The 14,722-nt window shown below is 36.2% G+C and overlaps 1 pseudogene; it reads left to right on the forward strand.

Annotated features, from left to right (window-relative positions):
- Window positions 1-820: 820 nt before the first annotated feature.
- Window positions 821-1,749, forward strand: LOC144293291 (olfactory receptor 4P4-like; annotated as a pseudogene).
- The last annotated feature ends 12,973 nt before the right edge of the window (window positions 1,750-14,722 follow it).

A 14,722-nucleotide genomic window follows, 5' to 3' on the forward strand; every position in this document is an offset into this window, starting at 1 on the left:
ACTCATGCATAATTCAAATATATTTGGGCAATTCAAAATCTTATCTTTCCTTGATCAATTGCTATCACAAACTTCAATGATCCTATGTATTTTTTAAATTGTATTTAACTCATAAAATAAAAATTTGACAAATTAATGGGCTTCCTGAATATTTCTAAAAATTTCAGTCATTAATTGATATTCTTTCTTTTGCTGTCTTGTTTTCAAATACTTTGCCTTTTAATGTAAGTGAAATTCCATTGGTTTAAGATGATCCATTGACAATATTTGACCATGTAGGAAAATATAGTATGCTCTACAGAAATCAAAGTTCAGTAGTTCAAACTGGATCTTTAAACAAATGTGCATTTCTTCAGGATTCATTCCCAGAACATTAAGAATATTTTCTCAGGTAATTTTAAAGGAGGATCATTTATTTTATTTGTAAGGTATAAGAACTGGAAAATATGGACAAAATCTTTTCTTGTTTAAGACTAACTCATATAATTAGCAGGTCTTTTATCTAAATATGTCATTAATAGTCATAAAATGTATTATCAAAATAATATTTAAATTTTTTAAAAAGTACTAGTAACAGTGAATAAAATATGTAATTATTCTCATGATTGCCATTATGAAATTATGTCATGCTAGATTTATAAAAGACAAAATAAAGAGAATCAGCTTAATTCAATAAATCAAGAAAAATTAATCTTTATGTCAATATTAGTTTTAATAAATTTTACGTTATTGTGTTTATATAGTTAATTTTCACCTTTGGTTATGTGTTCTTTCTTTCAGAAACCTAAGTCCCTGTGGAAGCATACGCCAAAGTAAATATATGACAAGCCAGAGAAACATCTCCGAATTCATACTTCTAGGACTTTCAAATGACCAGAGCATACAGATATTTTGTTTTGTCATTTTCTTACTCTGTTATGTTGCTCTGTTGGCAGGAAATCTTCTGATCCTTATCTCCATTCGATGCAGCCCTCTTTTTCACCAACCAATGTACTATTTCCTTATACACTTATCCTTAATAGACATCTGCTACACCTCTACAGTTACACCCAAGTTAATTGGTGACTTGCTAGTGGAAAGGAAAACCATCTCCTATGACAATTGCATGTTACAGGTCTTTACAATGCACTTCTTTGGAGGCATTGAGATCTTCATTCTCACCGCCATGGCCTTTGATCGCTATGCTGCCATCTGCAAACCTCTCCACTACGTGATTATCATGAACAGGACAGGATGCAATCTCCTAGTCTTAGCTGCTTGGGCTGGTTGCCTTTATTCATTCATGCCTTTCCTTTATTTTCTACTGCAATTGGTTTGCCCTTCTATGGTCCTAATGAAATTGATCACTACTTTTGTGATATTTTTCCTTTGCTTAAAGTGGCCTGTACTGATACTTACATCACTAGTGTCCTTGTGATTGCCCTTTCAGGAATGGTCACATTAGTTACCTTTATTGTCTTATCTGTTTCTTATGGTATTGTTCACTTTAAGAAATCTCTCAGCTGAAGGAAGACGCAAAGCTCTCTCTACCTGTTGGTCTCATATCACTGTGGTCATCTATATTTTGGGCCTGTAGTCTTTATGTACCTTAGGCCACTTATTACTTTTCCTGAGGACAAAATATTTGCTATGTTTTACACCATCATTGCTCCTTTGTTCAATTCCTTAATCTATTCTCTGAGAAATTCAGAGATGAAAAAAGCCATGAGGAAAGTTTGGTGTCCATCAGTATTTTCAAAGGAAGCATGAAATTAATTTGAAGAAGTTTATTGGTTAAGCAACTCTGGGAAAAAGAAGAGGGAGATGTGAATGAAAATATCAGGGACTATCTCACAGGTTTTGTATATCATCAGTCTTGCAAGCAGAATGAAGGGGGCAATAGGACTACAGGTTTAAAGTAATCATGGAAGAAATACTAATTCTTGCATTCCAAAATTAACTGGAAACTTAGGCTTGTGGAGTACTAAGATGGTAGAGGTACTGTAATCTTCATGAAGAAACAATTGAGTCAATGGACATAAACCAATGGTATATTAATTAGTGAATTATAAAAGAATATATTTTGATGATAATTTTATTAAAATACTTAGAGGCCAGACCACACAATAATAGATATTCTTTGTTAGTTCAGAAGTTGTAATCTAATAAAAAGTTTATGATCTAAAACTAAATGAATTAATCTAAATTTGTGATAGAACATTCATATATACATCCTCTAGTTCATACAGAAATCAGTTGTGCAAACAAATATTTAGAGTAGAATCTGTTTTAAGATGGTTCTTCGGGGTCAACTCTCTTGATGCCCAACTGAAATCAATAATCATAAACAGTGAAGATAGGGTGAGAACCTACAAATCAGAATGCTGATTCCACCTATAGGCCAGAGTTTAATATCATTTCCCATAATCTTAATGCTTGCTCCTACCAGCCTAAAATTGGTAAGTAAATGGTTAGTATTTGGAATCACAACCAAAACTTTTCCTACTACAATAAAAAAAGACAGAGAGAGAGAGTGAGAGAGAGAGAGAGAGAATAAGATGTGATTTCACCACAAAGCAAATGAAAAAACTAATGCATTTTGGTTGCACATGGATTTATTTTTAAAGAGTTTGCTTATTTATTCATGAGAGACACAGAGAGAGGAAGAAACACAGGCAGAGGGAGAAGCAGGCTCCCTGAAGGGAACCTGATGTGGGCCTCGATCCTGGATCCTGGGATCACACCCTGATCCAAAGTCTGATGCTCAACCAGAGCCTCCCAGGCATCCTGCACATGGGTGTCACTGTCCCTGCCTAGCATCACAAAAGAGTATTATACTGCATATCACTAACCCAGAAAAAGATCCAAATCCAAAACTCAAAATACAATTTCTACTACACTTATGCATCACTTTTGCCCAGTTGTAAAGTGAAAAGTACAAGTCAAATCATTGTAAGTTGGGGGCAATCTATGTATGACATTCTGGAAAAGGCAAAACTATGGAAAGAGCAAAAAGATCCATCCGTGGATGCCAAGGATTAAAGATAGGAGAGGCATGAATAGGTGGAACGTAGAGGATTTTTAGGGTAGTGAAATATCTGTATGTCACTGCATTTTGGAAATTGTCATTATACATGTCAGACCTCACAGAATGTACAGCAGCAACAGTGAAGCCTGACGTAAACTGGATTTTGGGTAATAATGATGTGTCAGTGTAGGTTCATTTGACTGTAACACATGTAGCACTCTGGGGGAGAGGCTGTCCCAGTGAAAGGGACAGGTGGGTATCTCTGTAGTTTCTACTGTATATTGTGATGAATGTAAAACTGCTCTAAAAAAAATAAGATGTATTAATTAAAAACAAATGCATTGCAGCACAATACCTGGATGAAATCATCTTGTAACTAAATGAAGCATCTTCTGAAAAAGATTTCTAGTGTAAACAGGTAATACCCTAAAATCTTTCAACTGTAATATCAGGTCTTTTGCTCGTGTTTCATAGTTTCAACGATATGATCTCTTAAGAAACAAAGCAATTATGACAGAGAAGGGACTGGATAGTGGAATTTTATGAGAAGAAGTTTGTCACAATCCTGGAAGAGTTTCATTTGTTATTAAAATTTTATTTATTTACATGAGAGAGAGCATGAGAACACACAGGACTGAAAATAGGGGGAGAAGAAACAGAGGGAGAGGGAGAGAAGCTGGCTCTCCACTGAGCAGGATGTCAGACACTGGACTTGATCCTGGGACCCTGAGATCATGATCTGAGCTGAGGGCAGATGCTCAACCAACTGAGCCACCAAGGTGCCCCTGAAAGAGTTTCAGATTAGGCACATGTGATGCAAGAAGTGCAATCATTCTGGAGGCACTGTGCAAAGAAGCATGAATAGCAGGGAAAAAATGATGAGGGAGAAAACATGAAGTAGAGTTTTTATAGCAATGAAAAATTGGACAAACTACCTTCTCAGCAGCTACTAATAAAGAAACAAGAATATTGCAAGGTTTGATTTTATCTTTTGAAAGACCATCACAAAACATTTGTCAGTCTAAAGATTGAAAGGGAATGTGCTTAAAATGACCAACTTCATTACTAGAAGAAAGATCATCTTCATGTGTAGAATGGGTAGATCCATAAAATGAGCACTACCATGTAATTGGCAATCAGATTAGAAGTCACAAATTGGGGATCCTTGGGTGGCTCAGTGGTTTGGTGCCTGCCCTCGGCCTGAGGCGTGATCCTGGGGTCCCGGGATCAAATCCCACATCAGTCTCTCTGCATGGAGTCTGCTTCTCCCTCTCCCTCTGGCTGTGTCTCTGCCTCTCTGTCTCTCATGAATAAATAAATGAAATCTTAAAAAAAAATGAGTCACAAATTACCAGTACACTAGAAGTCCTCTTCATAGTTCTTTAAAATCACCACCTTCAGAAAGTAATCACTATCTTTATCTATAAAGTTGATGAAATTTACCTAGTGTTTGATTTTGTAGAAAAATACTAATGCAGATTATACTCCTCAGTGTCTATTTTCTCATTGTTATGTTCATGAGATTCATTCTTCATGCTTTATCTATTTTATGATTGTTTTCATTGATCTGTAGTATCTCACTGCATGGATATGTGACAGGTGATCCATTCTCTTGTTGCTAGACATTCAGACCTTTTCCTATTTAAGGATATTATGAGCAGAGCTGCTTTGAACATTTTGTAACACGTCTTTTGGTGACTATTTTTCAAATACATGCTTTTGACAAAAAATGCACTTAACCCCTAGGGCAAAGAAAAATTGAACCTAAAAGCATGTGAAAGGGAATAGAAGGGAAGGGAGAAGAAATGGGTAGGAAATATCAGAAAGGGAGACAGAACATGAAGACTCCTAACTCTGGGAAATGAACTAGGGGTGGTGGAAGGGGAGGAGGGCAGGGGGTGGGGGTGAATGGGTGATGGGGACTGAGGGGGGCGCTTGAGGGGATGAGCACTGGGTGTTATTCTGTATGTTGGCAAATTGAACACCAATAAAAAATAAATTTATTATTAAAAAAAGAAAGATAAAAAAAGAAACTAAAAGCATGAAAAAGATAAAGCAGTCACAATGAAATAGTATTTGAAATACATATATATCATATTATTTTTGTTAATATTACATATAAAACAAAACAGACTTTAAAGCAAGAGCCATAATCAATTCCTAAAATCATTGTTGATAGAATCTGCAACCCTGAAACTTTTACAAATCTGAATGTGTATGCATGTAGAAGGACATAGAGGATTTGATCCAAAATAATAAGTAGCAAAGTATAGATAGATAGATAGATAGATAGATAGATAGATAGATAGATAGATATAAAAAAAACTACACTTATCAGCTGGTGAGTGAATATGAGTAATTTAAAGTAATTCAACCTATTTTGTGCCACAAATTCATTTTTTCTTTTTTTTAAATTGGAGTTCAATTTGCAAACATATAGCATAACACCCAGTGCTCATCCCGCCAAGTGCCCCATCAGTGCCTGTCACCCAGTCACCCCAACCCCCTGCCACTTCCCCTTCCACTAACCCTTGTTCATTTCCCAGAGTTCGGTGTCTCTCATGTCACCCTCACTGATATTTTCACTCATTTTATCACCTTTCTATTTATTCCCTTTGACTAATTTTTATACTCCCCAAATGAATGAGACCATATAATGTTTGTCTTTTTTCGATTGACTTACTTCACTCAAAACAATACCCTCCGGGTCCCTCCATGTCGAAGAAAATAGTGGGTATATGTCATTTCTAACAGCTGAGTAATATTCCATTGTATACATAGACCACATCTTCTTTATCCATTCATATTTTGATGGACACTGAGGCTCTTTGAGGAACCTCCACAAGTTTTTCCAGAGTGGCTGTACCAGTCTGGATTCCCACCAAAAGTGCAAGAGGGTTCCCCTTTCTCCACAACCTCTCCAACATTTGTTGTTTCCTGCCTTGCTAATTTTCCCCATTCTCACTGGTGTGAGGTGGTATCTCATTCTGGTTTTGATTTGTATTTCCCTGATGGCAAGTGATGTGGAGCATTTTCTCATGTGCTTGTTGGCCATGTCTATGTCTTCCTCTGTGAGATTTCTGTTCATGTCTTTTGCCCATTTCATGGTTGGATTGTTTGTTTCTTTGGTGTTGAGTTTAAGAAGTTCTTTATAGATCTTGGAAACTAGCCCTTTATCTGATATGTCATTTGCAAATATCTTCTCCCATTCTGTAGGTTGTCTTTTAGTTTTGTTGACTGTTTCTTTTGCTGTGCAGAAGCTTTTTATCTTGATGAAGTCCCAATAGTTCATTTTTGCTTTTCTCTTGTCTTCACGGATGTATCTTGCAAGAAGTTACTGTGGCTGAGTTCAAAAAGGGTGTTGCCTGTGTTCTCCTCTAGGATTTTGATGGATTCTTGTCTCACATTTAGATCTTTCATCCATTTTGAGTTTATCTTTGTGTATGGTGAAAGAGAGTGGTCTAGATTCATTCTTCTCCATGTGGAGGTCCAATTTTCCCAGCACCATTTATTGAAGAGACTGTCTTTCTTCCAATGGATAGTCTTTCCTCCTTTATCGAATATTAGTTGACCATAAAGTTCAGGGTCCACTTCTGGGTTCTCTATTCTGTTCCATTGATCTATGTGTCTGTTTTTGTGCCAGTACCACACTGTCATGATGAACACAGCTTTGTAGTTCAACCTGAAATCTGGCATTGTGATGCCCCCAGATATGGTTTTCTTTTTTAAAATTCCCCTGGCTATTCGGGGTCTTTTCTGATTCCACACAAATCTTAAAATAATTTGTTCTAACTCTCTGAAGAAAGTCCATGCTATTTTGATAGGGATTGCATGAAACGTGTGAATTGCCCTAGGTAACATTGACATTTTCACAATATTAATTCTGCCAATCCATGAGCATGGAATATTTTTCCATCTCTTTGTGTCTTCCTCAATTTCTTTCAGAAGTGTTCTATAGTAGGGTATAGATCCTTTGCCTCTTTGGTTAGGTTTATTCCTAGGTATCTTATGCTTTTGGGTGCAAATGTAAATGGGATTGACTCCTTAATTTCTCTTTCTTCCATCTCATTGTTAGTGTATAGAAATGCCACTGACTTCTGGGCAATGATTTTGTAACCTGCCACGCTACCAAATTGCTGTATGAGTTCTAGCAATCTTGGGGTGGAGTCTTTTGGGTTTTACAACAGTATCATGTCATCTGCAAAGAGGGAGAGTTTGATCCCTTCTCTGCCAATTTGAATGCCTTTTCTTTCTTTTTGTTGCCTGATTGCTGAGGCTAGGACTTCCAGCACTATGTTGAATAGCAGTGGTGAGAGTGGACATCCCTGTCTTGTTCCTGATCTTAGGGGAAAGGCTCCCAGTGCTTCCTCATTGAGAATGATATTTGCTGTGGGCTTTTTGTAGATGGCTTTTAAGATTCTGAGGAATGTTCCCTCTATCCCTGCACTCTGAAGAGTTTTGGTCAGGAATGGATGCTGTATTTTGTCAAATGCTTTCTCTGCATCTATTGAGAGTATCATATGGTCCTTGTTTTTTCTCTTGTTGATATGATCAATCACATTGATTGCTCTATGCATGTTGAATCAGCCTTCCATCCCAGGGATAAATCCCACTTGGTCATGGAGAATAATCTTCGTAATGTATTTTTGGATCCTATTGGCTTGTATCCTGTCAAGAATTTTTACATCTGTGTTCATCAGGGATATTGCTCTATAATTCTCCTTTTTGGTGGAGTCTTTGTCTGGTTTTGGAATTAAGGTGATGTTGGCCTCATAGAACGAGTTTGGAAGTACTCCATGTCTTTGTATCTTTTGGAACAGCTTTAGTAGAATAGGTATTGTTTCTTCTTTAAACGTTTGATAGAATTCCCCAGGGAAGCCATCTGGCCCTGGACTTTTGTGTCTTGTGAGGTTTTTGATGACTGCTTCCATTTCCTCCCTGGTTATCACCCTTTTCAGGTTTTCTATTTCTTCCTGTTCCAGTTTTGGTAGTTTGTGGTTTTCCAGAAATGCGTCCATTTCTTCTAGATTGCCTAATTTATTGGCGTAAAGCTGCTCATAATAAGTTTTTAAGATCGTTTTTATTTCCTTGGTATTGGTGGTGATCTCTCCTTTCTCATTCATGATTTTATTAATTTGAGTCTTTTCTCTCTTCTTTATAATAAGGCTGGCTAATTGTTTATCTATCTTATCAATTCTTTCAAATAATCAACTCCTGGTTTTGTTAATCTGTTCCACAGTTCTTCTGTCTCTATTTCATTGAGTTCTGCTCGAGTCTTTATTAACTCTCTTCTTCTGCTGGGTGTAGAATCTATTTGCCATTTTTTCTCCAGCTCCTGTAGGTGCAAGGTTAACTTTTTTACTTGAGTCCTTTCCAGTTTTTGGATGTATGCTTTATTGCGATGTATTTCCCCCTCAGGACTGCTTTTGCTGCATCCCAAAGATTTTGAATGGTTGTATCTTCATTCTCATTAGTTTCCATGAATCTTTTAAATTCTTCCCTAATTTTCTGGTTGACCCTTTCATCTTTTAGCAGGATGGTCCTTAACCTCTACGTGTTTGAAATCCTTCCAAACTTCTTCTTGTGATTTAGTTCTATTTTCAAAGCATTATGGCCTGTTAATATACAGGGGATGATCCCAATCTTTTGGTATCAATTAAGATCTGATTTGTGACCCAGTATGTGGTCTATTCTGGAGAAAGTTACATGTGCACTCGAGAAGAATGTGTATTCAGTTGAGTTTGGATGTAAAGTTCTATAAATATCTGTGAAATCCATCTGGTCCAGTGTATCATTTAAAGCTCTTGTTGCTTTGGAGATGTTGTGCTTAGAAGATCTGTCGATTATAGAAAGTGCTACATTCAAGTCACCAAGTATAAGTGTATTATTATCTGAGTATGTCTTAACTTTGGTTATTAATTGATTGATATATTTGGCAGCTCCCACATTCAGGGAATAAATATTGATGATTGTTAGGTCCTCTTGTTGGATAAATCCTTTAAGTATGATATAGTCTCTCTCTTCATCTCTCACTACAGTCTTTGAGATAAACTTTAATTTATCTGATATAAGGATGGCTACCCCTACTTTTTGAGGACCATTTGAATGGTAAATGATTCTCCAACATTTTATTTTCAGGCTGTAGGTGTCCTTATGTCTAAAATGAGTCTCTTGTAGACAGCAGATAGATGGGTCTTGCTTTTTTATCCAGTAGGCAAGCCTGCACTTTTTGATGGGATCATTAAGCCCGTTCAGAGTTACTATTGAAATATATGAATTCAGAGTTCACATTCAGAGTTACTATTGAAATATATGAATTTAGTGTCATCATAATACCTATTCAGTCCCTGTTTTTGTGGATTGCTTCCTTGGACTTCCTCTTTCTTTTACAGAGTCCCCCTTAATATTTCTTGTAGAGCCAGTTTTGTGGTCACATATTCTTTCAGTTTCTGCCTATCTTGGAAGCTCTTTATCTCTCCTTCTATTCTGATGAGAGCCTTGCTGGATAAAGTATTCTTGGTTGCATGTTCTTCTCATTTAGGACCCTGAATATATCCTGGCATCCCTTTCTGGCCTGCCAGTTCTCTGTGGAGAGGTCTGCTGTTACCCTAATACTCCTCCCCATAAAAGTCAGGGATTTCTTGTCTCTTGCTGCTTTAAGGATCTTCTCTTTATCCTTGGAATTTGCAAGTTTCACTATTAAATGTCGAGGTGTCGAGTAGTTTTAATTGATTTTAGGGAGGTATCTCTCTGTCTCCTGGATCTGAATGCCTGTTTCCCCTCCCAAGTTTGGGACGTTCTCAGCTGTGATTTATTCAAATAAATATTCTGGACTTCTGTTCCTTTCAGCACCCTCAGGAACTCCAATTAAACGTAGATTTTTCCTTCTGAGGCTGTCATTTATTTCCCTTAACCTATCCTCATGATCTTTTAATTGGTTTCTCTTTTTTCCTCAGCTTCCCTCCTTGCCATAAACTTGTCTTCTATGTCACTTACTCATTCTTCTACCTCATTAACACAAGTCGTTAAGAACTCCAGTTTGGATTGCATCTTATTTAATTGATTTTTTAATTTTGGCCTCATTAGATCTAAATTCTGCAGTTATGAAGTCTCTTGAATCCTTTATGCTTTTTTTCTAGAGCCACCAGTAGCTTTATAATTGTGCTTCTGAATTGGCTTTCTGACATTGAATTGTAATCCAAATTTTGTAACTTTGTGGGAAAGAGGACTGTTTCTGAGTCTTTTTTGAGGTGAGTTTTTCCTTCTAGTATATTCGCTCAGTGCAGAGTGGCCAAAAACAAGTTGTACTTGATAGAAGCACAAACTCTTCTCACTGTAGCATTCCAGCTGTTCTCTCTTTAAATTTCAGACCTAATTCGGAGGTTTTCAGGATGATTTGAAAGTTATCTAGGTAAGTTGGTGGGGAGAAATGACTTGGGGACCCTACTCGTCTGTCATCTTGCCCCTCCCCCCACAAAACTATTCTTGACAAATGTCAAATTATCTGTAGAGCAACTTATCTAATGACAATGCAGTTAAAGTACAAAACAGTAATAAAAATGTAACTTTTAAGCTCAAGTATATGTTACTTTAAGAGCTTTTTAAAGGTAAAAGGTAATGGAAATAAATCATATTGGAAAGTAGAGAATAATTTTAAAATTATAACAAATAGTATTTATCAAAAATGTATACCAACACTTAGAGGTAAATTCCTAGCTTGTGTTAAGACAAAAAATACATTATTACATCAAGAGTTGATTTGTTACCACCTAATTATAACTACACTTTATCCTAGCCAATGCACTAGGTGTTATATGTCAGTATTGGATCATTAAATTCTACACCAGAAACTAACATTATATGGGATCCCTGAGTGGCGCAGCAGTTTGGCGCCTGCCTTTGGCCCAGGGCGCGATCCTGGAGACCCGAGATCGAATCCCACATCGGGCTCCCTGTGCATGGAGCCTGCTTCTCCCTCTGCCTATGTCTCTGCCTCTCTCTATTTCTCTCTCTGTGACTATCATAAATAAATAAAAATTTAAAAAATTAAAAAAACTAAAAAAAAAAAAAAGAAACTAACATTATACTGCATATTAACTACCTGGAATTTAAATAAACATTTGAAACAAGCAAATTAAATAAAATAAAGAAAAACTATTCCGCACCTAACTCTAATATTTTGCTGTATGCTAACTGAAAGTTAAATAAAATTTTGAAAAAAAAAAAGACCATAGTTGTAACAATGCATAAATTATTACCTATAAATTTTTAGGACCAATAACATATTGAATTGTGATATACCAAAAGTCATTCCTTTGGAATCTGGAAGAAGTGACACTTAGTATCACCAGTTCTAATTAACATTATTCAATATTTTACTGAAAGACCTAGACAATTCAGTAAGATGTGCAACCAAAAAACAAACTGATAAAGATTGTATCCAAAATGAATAGAATACCATTTCCACAGATTCTACAGAAAGTATGAGTCATAAGAGAATATTTTGAACAAGTATATGCTAAATTTAAAAAGACTGACAATGCCAACTTTTGGTGAGGTTATGGGGACATGGGAACTCTCATACATTGCTGGTGGACATGTAATAGAGCACCACCACTTTTGGAAACAGTTTGGCAATTTTTTAAAATGCTAACATACATTTAACATATAACTCAGCAATTCCATGCTCAGGTATCAATCTGAGATAAATGGTAATATATGTCCTCACTAAAGCTTGTACATGAGTAGTCACATCAGCTTCATTCACTATGGCCATTACCTGGACACAATTGAAACGTCCATCAGCTAGTGAATAAGTATACAAAATGTGGGAGAGCCGTACAGTGGAATACTATTCTTACTAAAAGGAATGAACTACTGATAATGCAATGTGATAAACCTCTAAAACACTATGTTACATGAAGAAAAGAATAAAATTGAACACTGTATTGTTTTTAGAAGTCTATTTCTCTCCTGTTATATTATATGGCTTCACTATTTCACAAATGAGAGAAAAACAGATGTGTCCTTGAGATTCCCTAGCTCTCTGACCAAAGCTCTCATAAAACATGGATCCTGAGTTTCATCCTGTACCCAGAAATGACAATTATCAGGTCAAGGTGGTTCTTGTCATTCACCTCAGCTGTGTTATGCCCTATTTTTAATATCATTCCCTCAAGTTCTTCTTCCCTTAGTAGCTCTCCAGACTTATCAGAGATGATTCTGTTTTCCATAATTGCTAGCTTATCATGTGTGAGCCTGTGTCTGCTATGTTACTCCTTCCCACCCAGGAATCTGGCATTCACATTTTAAACTGAACTATAAGGAGTCTATCTGTAAAATGTGAGTCTTTGGACCTGAAGAAATAAAGAAACAATTTAATAGACAATTCTGATTCTATTGCTCACTCTTCAGAAACTGTATGTAATGACCCATTGCCCTCGGAATAAATCTAACTTTATGTAAGAACAGTACTGTATGTAGAATTCAACATAAGTTGACCTTAATATGATGATGGGACTAAATATGTGTATATTAGGTCAAACACAGCAGAGATTCTGAACCTGTCACATTTCAATTGTGAGGTTTTGACCAATTTGCTTCAAGTTCATGAACCTTTTTTATTAATCAATATGCACATTTTGGATAAGCAAATGACTCAAATGATGTTTTACCATGATACACCTGTTAGGATGGACAAAATATGGGACACTGTCACCAACAAATGCTGGTGAGGATGTGAAGCAACAGGAACTCTTATTTATTGCTGGTGGGAAAGCAAAATGGTTGGCCATTTGGGAACATGTTTTTTCAGTTTCTCACAAAACTAAACATGTCCTTACTGTATAATCCAGCAATCTCACTCCTTGGCATTGACCCAAAGGAGATGAAAACTTATACCCATATAAAAACCTGCTTATGGATGTTTAACAGCAGCTTTATTGATAATTGTCAAAACAGTTGGAAGCAGCCAAGATGTCCTTCAATAGGTTAGGATAGATAAAGTGCAACATCAGACAGTGGGGTACATTTCAGTGCAAAAAGAAATAAGGTATAGGCCATGAAAGGATGGGGAAGAACTTTTCAATGTTCTCTCCATGGTCCTTAGCATTCAGCTTAAACACAATCACGAGACTCTTCTTGATCTTCCCTGTCACTAATTTTCCATTTTCGTATTTTGCTACGCAGACTTTTACAAGCTCAGTGTCCAGCTTAGAACCCAATACACAGGAGTTGTTCAATAATTAGTTATTGAGTGAATAGCTATAACCATATTGAATTAATTAGGTTTTCTGCATACACTTTTTCACCCCCTGGCGTTTGTTATGCATCTTTTCCCAAAAATACTCTCAGCCTAACATAGGCCTTTTCACTCTGATGATTCCCCTTCATCCATTTTTGATGTCTTTTCATCTAGGAAATCTTCCTGACTCCCGATCTTTGCTGTGTGTCCCCCAAACATGCTTTCCTAGCACCCTGTGCTGCCACTACCTTACCATTTATTAACAGGATGTTGTCCCTTTCTGCTCCTCTCTGGGTCTTTCTCTGTGGGTTCTAAGCTCTGTGAAGGCAAGACCAGGTTCCTCTCAATTCATCATTGAAGGCCCAGCAACCATCAATGTCTTTGATATATTCTTTGGACTTAAGAAACTTCTATTGATGAATGAGAGAGGGATACATTATCAAATATAAATAAATGGAATATATTTATTCTCAAGTTGTTTTGCATGTAGATGGAACCACACACATATTTTTAAACACAGCTTTTCATAATGAAATGTTACAAGTAAACTAATTAACAGAGTACAATGACATGAACAGCTCACATTCATAAGATGAGGAAATCTTGTTGAGAGCATGGTGAATATCAAGGTAAGCTGTTTGCTCCTTCACTGAGAATCTCCATTTCAATTTCTTTCTCATTACACAGTTTAAGCAGAAGTTAAAACAAATTGTGGTTTCTCGAGGAGATCTACCTAGAATTCTCAAAAGTCTTAATCAGATAAGAGTAGGAAAAAAGTCCCTTGTGTCCAGTACTATTTCTTTGCTCTACAATTTCTTGCCTTTATTCATCTTCCTTTATACCACTATTTACTCATTCAATATTTATTGCACATCAGACACACTGTCTTATCAAAAAATTTTTAATAAGTAGTTAAGTACTCTGTAGAGTGTGACTCTATTTAATAAATAGGAATTCTTCTCAAATAATTAGATGTTGATTTATTTGGACCCTCATTCTATCTGATAGTTTAGCAGCATAAGATGGGTGATATGAGCAATACAAAATGACTTGACATCTAAAGGGAAATTTGGAAACTTGGGGTAATCTTAATTATCCCTCATAGGTCAAAAAACTCTTTGTTTCTATGACCCCATATTTATTTTTTACCATGATTTATTAAGCAACTTGTATTCATCAAGCCCGGTTTATAAAAATGAGCAGAATTATTAATAAAACATTAGAATTTATAGATGGTTAAAATATGTATAAGGTTTGTAGCATAGTCTGTAGTTGGGTTTACTCTTTCTTGCACATTTTTCTGCTCCACTCAGTGCAGGATCTATTATTCATAGCAGTTTAGTTTTTTGCTTTGTTTTGTTTTTGTTTTTTTTACTTGGTAAGTATTCCTTGCTGAGATAATCTACTGGCAAATGCCAATGTCCTTTTGACCTTTTTCTTTCCATTGAATCAATGTTGAACTTCAGGCATAT

Source organism: Canis aureus, chromosome 21 (genome assembly GCF_053574225.1).
Source record: "Canis aureus isolate CA01 chromosome 21, VMU_Caureus_v.1.0, whole genome shotgun sequence".
Classification (NCBI taxonomy): Eukaryota; Metazoa; Chordata; class Mammalia; order Carnivora; family Canidae; genus Canis; species Canis aureus.